This window comes from Lepidochelys kempii, chromosome 10 (assembly GCF_965140285.1).
Source record: "Lepidochelys kempii isolate rLepKem1 chromosome 10, rLepKem1.hap1, whole genome shotgun sequence".
NCBI classification, from domain to species: Eukaryota; Metazoa; Chordata; order Testudines; family Cheloniidae; genus Lepidochelys; species Lepidochelys kempii.
The window spans coordinates 62,864,293-62,879,272 of record NC_136389.1 but is presented as its reverse complement, the minus strand read 5'-3'; the positions used below and the strand labels follow the sequence as shown (position 1 = coordinate 62,879,272).

General features: G+C 38.9%; 1 protein-coding gene across 1 annotated transcript in view; it reads left to right on the top strand.

Moving 5' to 3' along the window:
• The window catches only part of LOC144930924 (uncharacterized), a 39,957-nt gene that overhangs the window by 1,013 nt on the left and 23,964 nt on the right, over positions 1-14,980 (top strand). The gene's annotated exons all lie outside the window — the stretch shown is intronic.

Below are 14,980 nucleotides of genomic sequence, written 5' to 3'. Positions count from 1 at the left end.
GCCTGTAAATACCTTATCTTTTCTCTTTGACTACACAATACCAATTGTGGAGCCATGAAAGAATACAAACATAAAGACCATCAAGAACTTTTCTCGCTTCAGTTTTCTAATTGGGTACTTTGTGCAGCTGCCTGATATTCCATATAGCTGTTTGTTGTACAGAATGTGATTTTTTTCCTATTGTATGAAATGGCGGTAGATGTTTATCTATGTGCGTTGCTCTTTCTTAACTGACTTTTCACGGAATCTGGTAAACGTTGAATGTGATTGGAAGAGAAAACTGGGGGGGGGGGAAAGACTTGCTTAAAACCTTTCTTAACCAAAATCTATTAAATAATAAACCTCTCATAGCAGCAGGCAATCTTGTTGTAACATAAATCCACCTAGTAAAGCAGGCACAGGTTTATGAGAGATTATTAGTGATCTGTTTCTTATTCAGTGAGATCCTGACTTGGTATTAAGTAATAGAAGGAAGAAGGTATGGTCTAAGGAACATTGTGCTTCCTGAAATTGTCCAGTGTCTTCTAGGTACGAACTTTTAAAGATATTTTTGTTTCTCTCACCTTAACCAGTCTAGCACTCTGAAAGTTTTCCCCCACATTGAGCATCCTGTGCTTTTGCTTTCTAAGTTTAAAAAAAACCCACACATGCCAAAATTGCTACTTTACACACAAACTTTTGAGCACTTAACACATGGAGGAACTGTTCTAATGACTTTTCCCTTTATAATTGTAATGCTGCCTAAGAGTTCATTTGTTCCCTTAGGATTTTTCAAAATAATACCTCTTTAAATCTGCTAAAATTTTGACCTGGTAATCCTTTTTAGCTGTGTGACCCCAGCAGAGAGATTGAGTCTCTCCATGGGGTTACCTGGCTTTCACTTGTTCCTTTCTCAGAATAGAAGCTATCTGTAAAGGAGCAGTAGCTTAATTACATAATATAGGTGTAAAATATGGTACTCCTGCTCTGTTATAAAAACTTCCCAATCTACTTTCTCAGAATACCATTTCACTGATGTAGTTTTGCCTTACTACCAATTTAACGTAAAAGTGTGATGGATATTTTTATCTTTACTCCTTAGAGTGTACACTTTTTAATTTAATCACAGTCTTAGACTAAATGCTGATGAGGCTTTTAGTTGTAATGTGGTCCACTTCAGTTTCCAAAAGTGCTCTCCTTACGGTTTATTGTAATTTTAAATATAGGGATTTTAAAAAAAATAAATCTCATAACCTTATTTTCTATTGCCTTTTCATACGTCTCCTTTATATACTTATTAAAGCTTCGTTGTCTCTGTTCTGCTTAGATTTTTTTTTTTAATAACCATATGTAATTAAGGCACTTTAGTGATGTTAGTCTTGTCCACAATGTCCATTAGTTGTAAGTCTTTCTTTAGCTTACATGGAGGCAATCTTTTCCCATTCCTACCCTCTACTTTCATGTATGTGAGTATGCTGCTTTTCTCTGACTTTGAGATGTTCAAGGAGCGTGAACATAGGTTGAACTATGTTGAGTCTGTGGTAACTGGTCAGTATCTTATTACAGATAGGGTATTCAAACGAAGACTTGAGCCACATTAAGATCAGTTCTTGAAACTGATTTTTTAAGCTGTGTCAGGGTACTAAGCTTTTCTAGTGAGTGTCAGGTAGCGTAGATGGGGCATAACATTTAAAATGATGGTTGAAAACGTCCGTCAGCTGTTTGGTGTTGTGAACGTTATTCTGCATTCATTCATGCTGCCAAACTGGACAGCAAAACCTTATTACCTACATCATTTTTCAAGCCTGTTTTCTTTGTTGTAACCATTCTACTTAAGGGTATGCTGAGTCACGAAGTGGTGACTTGACTTAATGCAGAGCGGCAAACAGGATACAGGAGTCCTGTCTTACTCCCATACCTTGCTTTCTCCCAATATCTTCATACCATGACACAGCCTAAAATCAAGTCTTCAGGCTCTGACTATTGTTGAATCACTAGAATTCTACATGGGAATAATTGGGAGGGAAAACTCTTCTCATTTTCATAAAGGAAATGTTCTTATATTTGCTAGGCAGAGTGTGCTAGGACCATGTGACTTTATGCATGTAGGACTATGTGACTTTAATACTTAATGTTGCTCAGTGATGCCCTTTGATTTAAGTCATTTTTTTTTATACATGTTCAGACTTGAAAGGCTTTCAGAAAAGCTGCAGACCAGTACCGGTCACTAGCCTAAGTCTTAATGGCTTTAAAATTCTTGGGCATTCTGGACAACTATGTAAGCCAAGTAGATAAGAAAACAATGTAAAATCAGTTCATTACTGAAATGGTTCTCTAGTACAAAGTTACAGGTTTTAACTTGCCTTAAAAAACAAAAACAAAAAAACCCAACACACCTGATGGGACTGATGTTTTGCAGCAAGTCTCTCTCTCAATCTAATAGGCCCCCGTGGGGGGAGAAAGTAATCAAAAGCAGCTGCTTATGTTTTTCTTGCATTACAAATTAATGTTTAAATGTAGAGATAGAAACTTAGAGGCAATTTACCACTTAAGGTAACTTCTTTCCCTGTGTCTTGGATATGGGTCAAAATTCCATGGATGAGATAGCATTTAATGTTGCTATTAGGGCTATCGGATTACCTGACTACTTCATTTTATATGTACTGTAAATTGGCAAGGTAAATATAAAGTGTCTTGTTATTTAAGGTTATGGGAGTATTGTTAGCTAGCAGAATTCTCTGTGTCTAGTATTGACTGAATCAGATTAAATATAACTTATATTTAGTTTCACACTTTCCCTGTTCCTCTGTGAATATTTCATTTCAGAATTTTTATTCTATTGTGTTTGGAAAAAGCCACTAACATCATCCTGGCAAAGTGTGTATGGGTTTATATTTATTTTTTGTTTTTTTGTTTTTGTCTGCTACTATATAAAGAGACGAGGAAAACACTGTCCCGCCAAAGGGACACTTCTGTAATGGAAACACTTATTAATCTGCAGATTCAAGCCATTTGGAGATTTAGGGAAAATTGCTGATGTATGGAGAAGGCATGCCTTTATTTTCAGTAAGTTGTAAGAATTTATCATTAAAGCTTTTGGCATCCGAAAGCTAAAGTATGGATATTTAAGTGTTTAATACATTTAATTAGTGCATGGAAATACCAGTTGCTGGCCCCAAAGGAGTTGCATGTCTGAGATAGAGAATCTGTCTGTAGCTACTAGTCCACTCTAGATGCAAGTCCCAGTTTTTTGTTTTTTTGTTAGTTTATTTTTTGCCCATCACTTATGCAGCCAACAACTTGGATTTTTGTTTAAACAAAAGGCGTGTGATGTGATGATCTCATTTAAATTGTGTGAACTTGCTATCTTCCTTTCTTATTTTTTTAGATTATAACAACGTGCTATTTGGGTCACGTTACACTTTTATGTGAAGGGAGGTGTGCCTTCCAGAGCAGGGAATGAGGGCCCAAGCCAAAAGGGCAGGGCTCCAACATGCATTTTTCACAAGATTGCTTGGAAAAAAAAAAACAAATGCCAAAATGAAGTTGTGTAACTTAAAACTGACCTTGGGCAGTTCTAGCTTGTATGTTCCACTATTTGTATCTGATAATGCTAGAGAAATTCTTTGCTTTCTCACAAACATGCCAATCCTTATTATCTTAAGGGACATGGCTAACCTGTTTAGGGCCCCCACATTTGCCTTTCTTTAAAGGAAGATAAACCCCATGCAGTTTTCTTGTAGAAGGCCTTATTTTTTAAATTATATATTAGCATAGTGCCCAAATAAACCTTCCATTATATTCCATTTTCACATGCTTATAAATTTATGAAATTTACATCTTGGACTGATACTTTCCATGCTTGAGTCTCTGCTGATAGTGACTCTTTTGGATGGGGGAGGGAAACGGGCAGGATTTTTTTCTTTAGGATGGAAGGAGGAATTTGTACAGAATGCTGTCAGCCTTTGTTTTGGGTGTTGTGGATGATACTAAAATGCTGCTTCTGCACATGTCCTGTAGCCTGGAAGGTGAAATTGGATTCTGAATGAGCAATGGTAAAAATAGTTGAGTAGTTCAGTCAGTATGCCAACTTCCATCTGTAATTCTTCCCAGGGATTCTGTGAACAACCTTTTGGCTACAGTTGGTACTGGTTCTCTCTTCTTGGAAATTAAACCAGTCATTTCTTTGAATAGGCAATGGAACATTAGTATAGTGTAATAAAAACATATTATAGGATTGTGTGGAACTAGAAATCTTGGCCTAAATGTTTGACTGATTTCTGTAATTCAAAAGGTACCAGAGGATGTAAGACTTCTGAAAACAGCTGAGTCCATTTCCAGCACAAACACAGACAAAACCTATTTCTTATACGTGGATCTTAACAAGCGAACATTACTGGGAAATGTCAATTTTTTTTTTTAGTAACATAGATTAAACTTTGGTCATGCAACACATAGGGTAAAGGGGCTTAATCCAGTTGCAGCAAACTATATTTTTAAAGATGTATTGGGCATAAGAAAATCTAGACTTTGAGATTATAGTTTTAAGAAAATACCATTAGCATTTTTTCCAATCAAGACATGTATAAAGCTTGTATGAAAATCTTATAGTGGGACACATTTTAGTGGTTTAGGGTTGAGTGGATTAGCAACTTCAACTGACAGTGCCACAACTTGGAAGTCAGTCTCGGAAGATAGGAGCTTTCTGTTGTCACTAATGGACTTGGTGATGGACGCTTTGAGGTGTCTAGTACTTTTGGCTAAGACATGTGCCAACCCAAGATACAGTTTGCTGAGATAAAGCAGTGAGCTACCAAAATAAATACGTGAGATTCCTAACTCGTTGAACTTTTGGCATTCAGTTTAGCGTGTAAATTACATCCTGGAACAAAATCTGGGTACAGATTATAAGGCATATCACATCTTCTAGTGAAATTTTATGGCGGAGTTGTAAAAGGCTGAAAAATGTGGTTTATGGTGGAAACACCAACTTAGCTTTGATTTATTACTATGTGCCTAGGCAAAGCTATAAAAATGAAAGGTTTGTTTTAGATAGCAGGAGATACAAGTCCTTTTGAAACACGGAAAAATAAGATTTTATCCTCTTAAATCAGATCTAAGGATAGAACATTCTGTTGATGGGGAGGACAGAAAAGCCAAGTAGTCCTTTCAGTGGAAAATATGAAAATGCTAATCCTTGTAAGGTTAAGTGTGTTGGTACAAATCAATGCCAGCTTTCCATTTGCCTTTTCTCTAAATCTGTGAAAGCAAATGGATATTCTTTTCAACTTCAGTTCTCAAAACTGGACATCTGTGTGTGTGTGTTACGACGGACGCTGCTCATTATTATCGTCTCATTAATAGGCAGCAGGTTTAAAACGAATAAAAGGAAGTATTTCTTCATACAACGCACAGTCAACCTGTGGAACTCTTTGCAAGAGGGTGTTGTGAAGGCCGAGACTATAACAAGGTTCAAAAAAGAACTAGATAAATTCATGGAGGATAGGTCCATCAATGGCTATGAGCCAGGATGGGCAGGGATGGTGTTTTTAGCCTCAGTTTTGCCAGAAGCTGGGAATGGGTGACAGAGGATGGATAACTTGATGATTACCTGGTCTGTTAATTCCCTCTGAAGCACCTGGCATTGGCTGCTCTCAGAAGACCTGTTACTGGGCTAGATGGACTATTGGGATCTGACCCAGTATGGCCATTCTTATGTTCATATCTGAAGGCAACCCCACCAGAATTCCTGACCAACCATAGAAACTAGAATTTCAGATCCATGTCTACATTCCCAGCAAGTTATGGTATTCAGATCTGGGCTTTTGGTTTGGGTCCATGTCTAATGCAAATTTAAGTTAAACACTTAAAGTTAAATTAAGCATTTGTATGATGTTATGATCCACTATGGAAAACAAATAAGCTATATCACACACAGAATTCTGGGTACTATTACAGCCCATTACATAGTCCTGATTGTTCTATAGGATAGTAACTAGCTGTAAGTAGAGAAGTGTATTTTGGCAGCTATTGAAATCTACAGAGCTAAAATGTTTAGTTGTAACCCACATGGGGGGAAAGAGACACATTCCCCTTATACTGTTTACTTATTTACTATTTTAATAATGGGCTTTGCTATTTTTCTATATTTAAATCAAGTATAGAAAGTTGAGGCAGAAGTTCAGGAATAAAAAAATCAAATATAATTTGCAGTCCAGTAAAGGATTTTCTTCCATTACTGGGTAGGACTTGCCCTGTGGTGGTGGTATATGATCCAGCACTTTTCATACATCTAATTGCCCTTGCTTCAATAGCAGAAATAACTTTCCATCTAACTGTTAGTGGTGCTGCTGTGACTGGTTGTCAGGTATGTGTGTGTAGGGCCATATGTGTCTGTATAGGTAGCGCAGGTCCAAGACGCCCACTGGCAGTGGAGTTCTGCTCTTGGAGTGGAATAGGGATGAGAGTGTAGCAGGTGATGCTGTCAGTGCCTAAGGCCTGGTCTATGCTGGGGGGAGAGGGGAATCAATCTAAGTTACGCAACTTCAGCTACATGAATAACGTAGCTGAAGTCGATGTACTTACATACTCACCATGGACAGTGGGGTGGGAGGAGGTATTGTTTCATGATTTCTGTGTGTATATAAAGTCTGCTGCAGTTTCCACGGTAAACATCTGATGAAGTGAGCTGTAGCTCACGAAAGCTCATGCTCAAATAAATTGGTTAGTCTCTAAGGTGCCACAAGTCCTCCTTTTCTTTTTGCGAATACAGACTAACACGGCTGTTCCTCTGAAATACTCACCATGGTGTCTTTACTGCAGTGAGTCGACTGCCGACGCTCTCCCGTTGACTCCGTCTGCGCCTCTCATGCCAGTGGAGTACAGGAGTCGACGGGAGAGCGCTTGGAGGTCGATTTATCGTGTCTAGACTAGACACGATAAATCGACCCTCGGTGGATCGATCGCTACCCGGGTAATAGCGGATAATATAGTCATACCCTGAGAAGATGTTTTCAATGGTTAGTGGCTATTTGCACATCTTCTGTCTGATCCACAGGCTAGTGTTTAGTAGTAGATCTAGTGGAATGTTTTTGCTCTCCAAGCAGAAAGGGCTTAGCTTGCACTCACAAGTAAGATGGGTAGAAGTTATTACTCCTGTGAAACAAATTATACAAGTATTCCATGGGGCAGATTAACAACTGCAAGACTCCCTTGAAGGTTAATACCCAAGAGCAAAGCTCTGGAACTCTCCCATATAAGCCATGCTTTCATAAGGAATTCTTATGAATGTAGAGTTAATTGCGTGCACACGTTAGGTATGCAATTTCATGCCCATTTTCCAGAATCTCATGCCATTATATTTCAAATAATGAAAATTGGCCAGTTGCATGGTTTTAGATTCAGTATGTACTCATTATAGAGAATACAAGTGTGAACTTTGGCTGCTGAATAATCAACCCAGTGACCAATATCTTTAAGTGTTTTGTTTCTCCTGGGTATGTCCAGCAACCTCAAGTTCTAGAGAACAGTTATGAGAAATCTCCCTTACTGAGTGAGAAATCCTGTGACCCATCCCTACTAAAGGGCTGATGCATTCCTTTTCTGGCAGTGGCTTTTGTTATGGGGAACTAGGTCTTCCAGCTTCAATGAGCTAATTTTAAAATTGTGGGGAGAGGAGCAGGCAGAAGTGGGAATGGTGTTTTGTGCATATTTCCAATCCCACCCCAGATGTTCCAGGTAAATCTTAAGCTCTGTAGAACATCAAATAGGTACTAATCGCGCTTGACACAGACAAAAGATTTCTCTGTGCCTAATGATAAAAATGTGTTGTGACATGTGATCCCCAATTGACTGGGCTGGAGTTGCGAACATCTCACTACTCTGTCCTGTTTGATCTCTCAGAATGAAAGAGGATTATACTGGCTCCAGCCTCTGGGCTACTACTTTCCAAACGTAATATCTGCATTCAATCAGTCAGTAGTATATAACCAGTGGCCTCTTGCTTATGCGTGCCTTCTTCAAGGCACGTGTAAAATAATGTTAGCCACCTATACGGTGTGAGGCAAGCCCTCTTCAGTGTATGCTGAAATACCTGATGTGAGACTTGAGCTATTTGGTAATTAAGCACTTTGTAAAGCATGTGGGGCTAGCCATTTGTCATAGAGGCTTTTCGTTCCCTTGACTCCTGTATAGTACATCTTACTTTAATTCTAGTTCCCTATTCTCCCTGACATCCGCTGTAGTTTTGTTCAGATAGGTAGGACAATATGAGCTGCTCTATAATCTGAGAACAAATGTCTATTTATCAAGTTTGCTTAACGTATTTCTGGATTCACTCCAGGCTGACTATGTAAATGAATATTGTGCCCCTTGATACTACAGCAGTACATGCATTAGAAATGCTTACAGTTATTTATAGCAGGGACTTCATAACAACCTAGATGTTCAGCTCAGACAACTATTTTCCATATGATACCATATTATACAAAGGTGTAACGTACATACAAACTACATTTGACAATCCAGATATATTTAATAGAACATGAAAGTGCCCATTTTTGCAACTTGTTATACAGTAGATGTAAAATCAAATCTCTGTAATGGAGATGTGAAGGCCTTTCAGAGTGAAAAGGAAAAATCCATCTGGGTTGTAAACACCTCTTTTTCCATACCTCCCGCACTTTTTGGAAATAAACTCCATTACCTGTGTATCTATTGTAGAGATGTCCACATTGGCCAATCTGGATAAAGGAGTAGGGAAGGTGAGGGGAGAGTTCATAGAACCAAGCCAAAAGCCTGCACAAAATACTCTTGCTATAAACGGTCAGGGATAGTTGGGACTTGCTTTTGACTATGTTCTTGATTTCTACAGTTGGTGCATGATGGAAGAAGCATCTGGCCTGTGACCCTGCTAATGGAGGGCTTGGTTGATTGTCCTCGTTCTGTTGAACACCAAAAACCATAATCCCCCGATAAAGTGGGAGGGAACGTATTTAGTGAACAAGTTATTTTGATGCTTACTTGGTAAGCCCTCTTTGAGCGAGCCTTTATCCATTTTTTTGCCTTGCTTTCTCCAGATATCTTACTCAACTTCATCAGATTTTCTAAGGCTGCATTTGTTTTCAATGAAACTTTTTGTTCATGTACATAACAGTAATTAATACAAAATTAAATTGCTGCAGGGTGAGCGACAAATTGCTTTTAATTTGGTTAATGTTGATTCTACTTATTTCCTTTCTTCTGAATTAATTTTAAGGTGGAAAGTCAAGTAGAACAGTCTCCTTATCTCCTGCACTTAATGTTGATTTAACAATGAGAAGAAAAACATAATATCCATTATAAGGCAGTGATGAGCATTCAGTCAGGTCACTCTACAGGCTAGGCTGATAATAGACACTTCATGTTCATGTACTAGGTTCTCTAATAGTGCTTTTTTGTAGGGGAAATCTTAATTTTATATAGAGATTTTTTTAAAAAAATATTGCACCCACCTTTGTATACAGAGAATTTTTAAATACATGATTCTGTAACACCAATGTCCAGGAAATAAATTCTCGCAGTACATCAAAACTAAAATGTCTGTTGGAAGAGAGCAACTTCCAGAGGTCAAGTCCTTGTCTTTATTAGAGAAATTGATCTCACTTGTTCAGTTTTTATGATTTAACATTTATATTGCAATACTACCTGCAAGCCGAAGGTCATCACCCTACTTCGGTAGGTGCTGTACAGATATTTTCAGCACTTTTCACTAAAACTCTGATTAAAAACTGGTTCTGGTACTCTGCACTAGGGCTCATTTCTTTCAACAGTAGTGAAACGGAAACTGTAGAGGTTTTTTTTGTAAACTTTCCCAGTATGGAGATGGCCCAAGGATCTTTTATTAAAGAAGCTCTGCTTCCAGCTTTCTCCTGTCTTTAAATGTGGTAGCTGTTGACTCAAGATTTTGACTGATTTTTCAGTGAGAGAGGAATCAAACAGCAAGGTCATAGATCAAACCAGCGCATTGAATTGCACCTGGAAACTATTACGGACTATGAAGCACCGGTGTGGCACATCCCATGCACTAACTAAGTAAGCAAGTTGCTTCATTCTGCATAGTGGTTTTCTGTCAGGCATGTTGCTGAAATCCAGTCTTGAGGCATGAATTAACTATGGGGAAAATAAAATATCTGAAATAAACTATTCCATCCAAATTCAGATGGAAAAAAGAATTTGACTAATACTGGTATCTGGGCTTCCAAAAGTGCCTGAGGAACCAACACCTCCCCCCTGTTTGCAAACTTGGATTTAAAAATGGAGGACAAGATCTTCATATGTGATTAGAGATTTGAAGTGTATTCTGCTTTTGGGTGTCTAACTTGACACACCTTTAAAGGACCCTAATTTTCAGATGGTGTGACATGTCCCCAGTGTACACTCTAGAACTGTGGGACTCCTGTGCCCCCTTAACCCTCTAGCTTGGGCTGTCTCTAACAATGCTGTGCTAGTGACAAGCACCAAAACTCCTCCAGGTGCTATGATTATTCAGTCAACAACATGCAGGGACACACCCAGCTAAAATTGCATGAATGCTCTATCAGCCACTTATGGATTATATAGAGGGAGACACCAGCAAATCTCCCCAGCCTTGTACTTCACTGATGTCCCATCTTATACTGTTTCAAGATCTTTTCTTGAACAGTGCAAGCTCATTAATTAGTCCGTCACTTCGTCAAAGGAAAGTGGCAATGCACCAGCCTTTGTAATCTGAGCAGATTCCCCAAGCTCTTCAATCAAAAACACACTGTCTTAGATAAAATATAAAAATTAATTTATTAACCACAGAAAGATAGATGTTAGGTGATTGTAAGTGTTAGGTACAGAGGTCAAAGTTGGTTACATAAGAAATAAAAATAGAATCACAGTCTAAATTCTAATAGACTAAGCAAGATTTGAATCAAGTGGTGTTTCTCACCCTAATAGATGTTACAGGCAGCTCACAGTTCTTAATACACAGACTGAATTTTCTTCTTAGCCTGGGACCAATCTCTCAAAGTCTTTGTCTTCCAAACGATTTTCCAGGTGTTGAGATGGGGGAGGAGAGAGGCCAAGTGGTGATGTCATTGACCCTCATTTATACTTTCTCTCCAGGTACTAGAAAGATCATAGCTGGGACATGGGTATTAGGTAGCCCCCATTGTGTATGTGCCCTCTCTGAGGAATCTCTGGGAGAATCGATTCTTGATGGACCATCAACACCTCTCTGGCTAATCCAGATATAAATCTGTCATGTCAGCGTGTTGCTCCTTTGTTGCCACTGAAAGGCTACCTGTGGGCATTTCCCACTTACCACATTTTTCTGAAACAAACGTATTGCAATACTTCATAACTTTACTACCCTGTTGAATCGTATATACTGTCATTGCATGTGATGATCAACACATCAAGGCTTTTTAAATGATACTTCACAAGGCATACTTTGTACAAAACATACCATAATCCTATCATAGCGGTGAATAAGGGGGCTCCAGGTTACTATTTTGTGATAGACTGTCACAGTGGGTGCTCAGCGCTTTCTGAAATTGCATCTGTTTGAGGTATGGCAGCTTGGGCATTCAAAAGCTAAAGCACCCAAAGTCACTAGACACTTGAAAATCTCGATCTACATCTTAGTATGTGCATGCACACCAAACCCAACTAACTCCTGACATTCTCTTCTCCATATGCCTTCTAGTTATGGAATTCCTTTTAATATATCCAGTCTCACCAGCACACGGATCCACTAAGTTCCTGTTGAAGAGTCACAGGCGCCTTGTTTGGAGGCGTGTTCATGGCTATACAGTACTACATAGTGTTAACTTCTTTGCTACTCTGTTATTGGCTCAGCACCTGAAAATTGGCGGAGCTCTGTGCAGTGGTTTTGCTGGGTGTTTTATTACTTTCTTGATATGCACAATCTCATGGTTTAATTACAATATACTAAGAGTATTATGGCTGCTAGGGTAGTAAAACTGTTTTCTTTTAGATTTTCTTGCCAAGACCTCTCAAAGGGGCTTTCTGTTCCTACTCGCTGCCTATAATTGTGCCATCGTTCAATTTAGCCAGCTTTTACCCTCATGACAAAAATGGATCTCTCTCCCCTGGCACTTTAGTTCTGGCTACAGCAGTGTATAAATCCTTTCCAAATCCTGCAAAGCATTTGAAACCAGTAAATTTTGCTTAAGGTTAATAGACCTCCAATCTCCATCTGGCTAAAGCTCAAGTAGTAAATATCTTATCTTAGGGGAGTGGCTGAGTGAGGTGATGGTGTTGGGAAGCTTTGGCTCCCTTGTGCTGGGGACTGGCTGGGCGAGGGGTGTCTCCATTAGGGAGTGAGCTGGTGAAGCCCAATTGTTAGAGCATATATAGTACCTTGACTACAGGACTCATAGAAGGGCATATAGAAAGGGGTCTTGTACTACCCATGGTTGAGAGACATTGCCCATTACTTTTCACTGCTGAAAAAACGTTACTCTTGGTGGGAAGGGAATTAACTGAGTGAGGTGGGATAAGGAATCATAAATAAATATCCAGGACCTACCCATCTAACTAGATTATAGTGTGATTTCAGCGTAACAGCCGTGTTAGTCTGTATTCGCAAAAAGAAAAGGAGTATTTTGTGGCACCTTAGAGACTAACCAATTTATTTGAGCATAAGCTTTCGCTCGCTCAAATAAATTGGTTAGTCTCTAAGGTGCCACAAGTACTCCTTTTCTTTTTGCGAATACAGACTAACACGGCTGTTACGCTGAAACCTGTCAGTGTGATTTCAGATATTCCGAAATATAGTTGTCAAACCATAAGGATTTTTTTGGGTGATATTTCAGGAACTGATCCCAAATAGTGGTTTTATTAAAATTAGACTTTTTCAGTCATTTGTTAACAAAAAAAAAAAAAAAAGCTGCAGAAAACAAACTGAAAAGCAAGAACTCTCAACAGAAGATATTAGCACATTTAGCAATGCTGTTTTAAGGTGGAAATGAGAGGGAAGATGAAATAAACCAACAACCTAAGCAAGTTTTTTTTGAAAAATGAAATGAGTGCAAACAATGATCTGTGCCCATGTGTGTAAGCGCACACATGATCTGTGGACTTTTACCCTACTGAAACTATTAAGCTGTGTGCATTACCTACCTAAATTAGCTTCATAACCTTACTTTTGTTTTTGTCCTCTTCTCCCATCCCCTCCCAGCTCTGTTTCCTTCCCAATGCCTTTTTCTGTCAGTGCATTTTGTCTAAAAGCTAGATTGTAATCTCTTTACTGACCCAAACTTGTGACTTGATCATGATTTGCTGGCCTATGTGAAATGAGTTTCTAGGTCTGACTCAAATCCGTAATGGATAAGTGTTCATCTCACAAAACCACTCACCACAATTGACATTTACTAGCATCACTGTTGGCATGACAAAAATTGAGTGGGTGTACAGGCAGCTCTGACTCCCTTTCTACCCCACTGAGATTATATCTCCAGGGCAAAGTGGAGGCACATGGCTTGGATAGTAGAGAAGGCTGCATTGCAACTGTCTATACTGAACCTGTGTTTGTGGTTAAATACAGGCCAGCACTCTTTAGGACTGTTGTGGGTACTAGATTCCTCATTTCACATAACGATAAAAGTTAAGAAAAGGAGTACTTGTGGCACCTTAGAGACTAACCAATTTATTTGAGCATAAGCATTTGTGAGCCACAGGTCATTTCATCGGATGCAAGACTAACCAATTTATTTGAGCATAAGCTTTCGTGAGCTACATCCGATGAAGTGAGCTGTAGCTCACGAAAGCTTATGCTCAAATGAATTGGTAAGTCTCTAAGGTGCCACAAGTACTCCTTTTCTTTTTGCGAATACAGACTAACACGGCTGCTACTCTGAAACCTGTCATGATAAAAGTTAAGGTCTGTCAAGAACAGTTCGGCTGTATAAAGGCAGGAGATCTAGAAGTAACCATGCTGGAGAAGGGTAAGCTATGTGAACACTCAGGGTAACTGAGGGTGAACATGGTGGAAGGCCTCCTATAATTCATAAACCATAAACATGGACCCTCTGGTATGGGAAGGTGGCAAGCTAGCCTTAGTTGTTAGTCTTGGTTTGCTTGACCATTTAAATAGCTAACCTTTTTTACAATAATGGGGCTCTTTTTGCAGATTCCAAAGCCAGAAGGGGCCATTGTGATCAGCTAGTCTGACATACTGTATATAACACAGGTCACCAAACTTCCCCAAAATAATTCCTAGAGTAGATCTTTTGGAAGAACATCAATCTTATTTTTAAAATGGCCAGTGGATAAAGAATCTACTATGACCCTTGGTAAATTGTTCCAGTGATATTATCAAAAATTTATGCCTTATATCTGATCTGAATTTGTATGGCTCCAACTTCCAACCATTGGGTTGTGTTATACCTTTCTCTGCTAGATTGAAGAGCCTATTGTGAAATATTTGTTCCCCAGGTAGATACTTATCCGTTGTTATCACGTCACCCCTTACTCTTCTCTTTGGTAAACTAAATAGATTGAGCTCATAAGGCATGTTTTTTAATCTTTTAATCATTCTCGTGGCTCTTCTTGGAACCTTCTCCAATTTATCACCATCCTTCTTGAATTGTGGGCTCCTACTCCTACTCAGGATTCCCCTGTTTATGCACCCCACGATCACATTAGCTCTTTCGGTCACAGTGTCACATTGGGAACTCATGTTCACCTGATTATCCACCATGACCACCAACTTTTTTAGAGTCACTGCTTCCCAGATAAAGTCCCCCATTCTGTAAGTATGGCCTACTTTCTTTGTCCCTAGATGCATACCTTTATATTTAGCTGTTTTAAAATGCTTATTGTTTGCTTGTACCAAGTTTACCAAGCTATCTAGGTTGCTCTGAATCAGCAACCTGTTCTTTTTATTATTTACCATCTCCCACAGTTTTTTATCATCTGCAAACTTTATCAGTGATGGTTTTATGTTTTCTTCCAGGTCATTTTAAAAAAC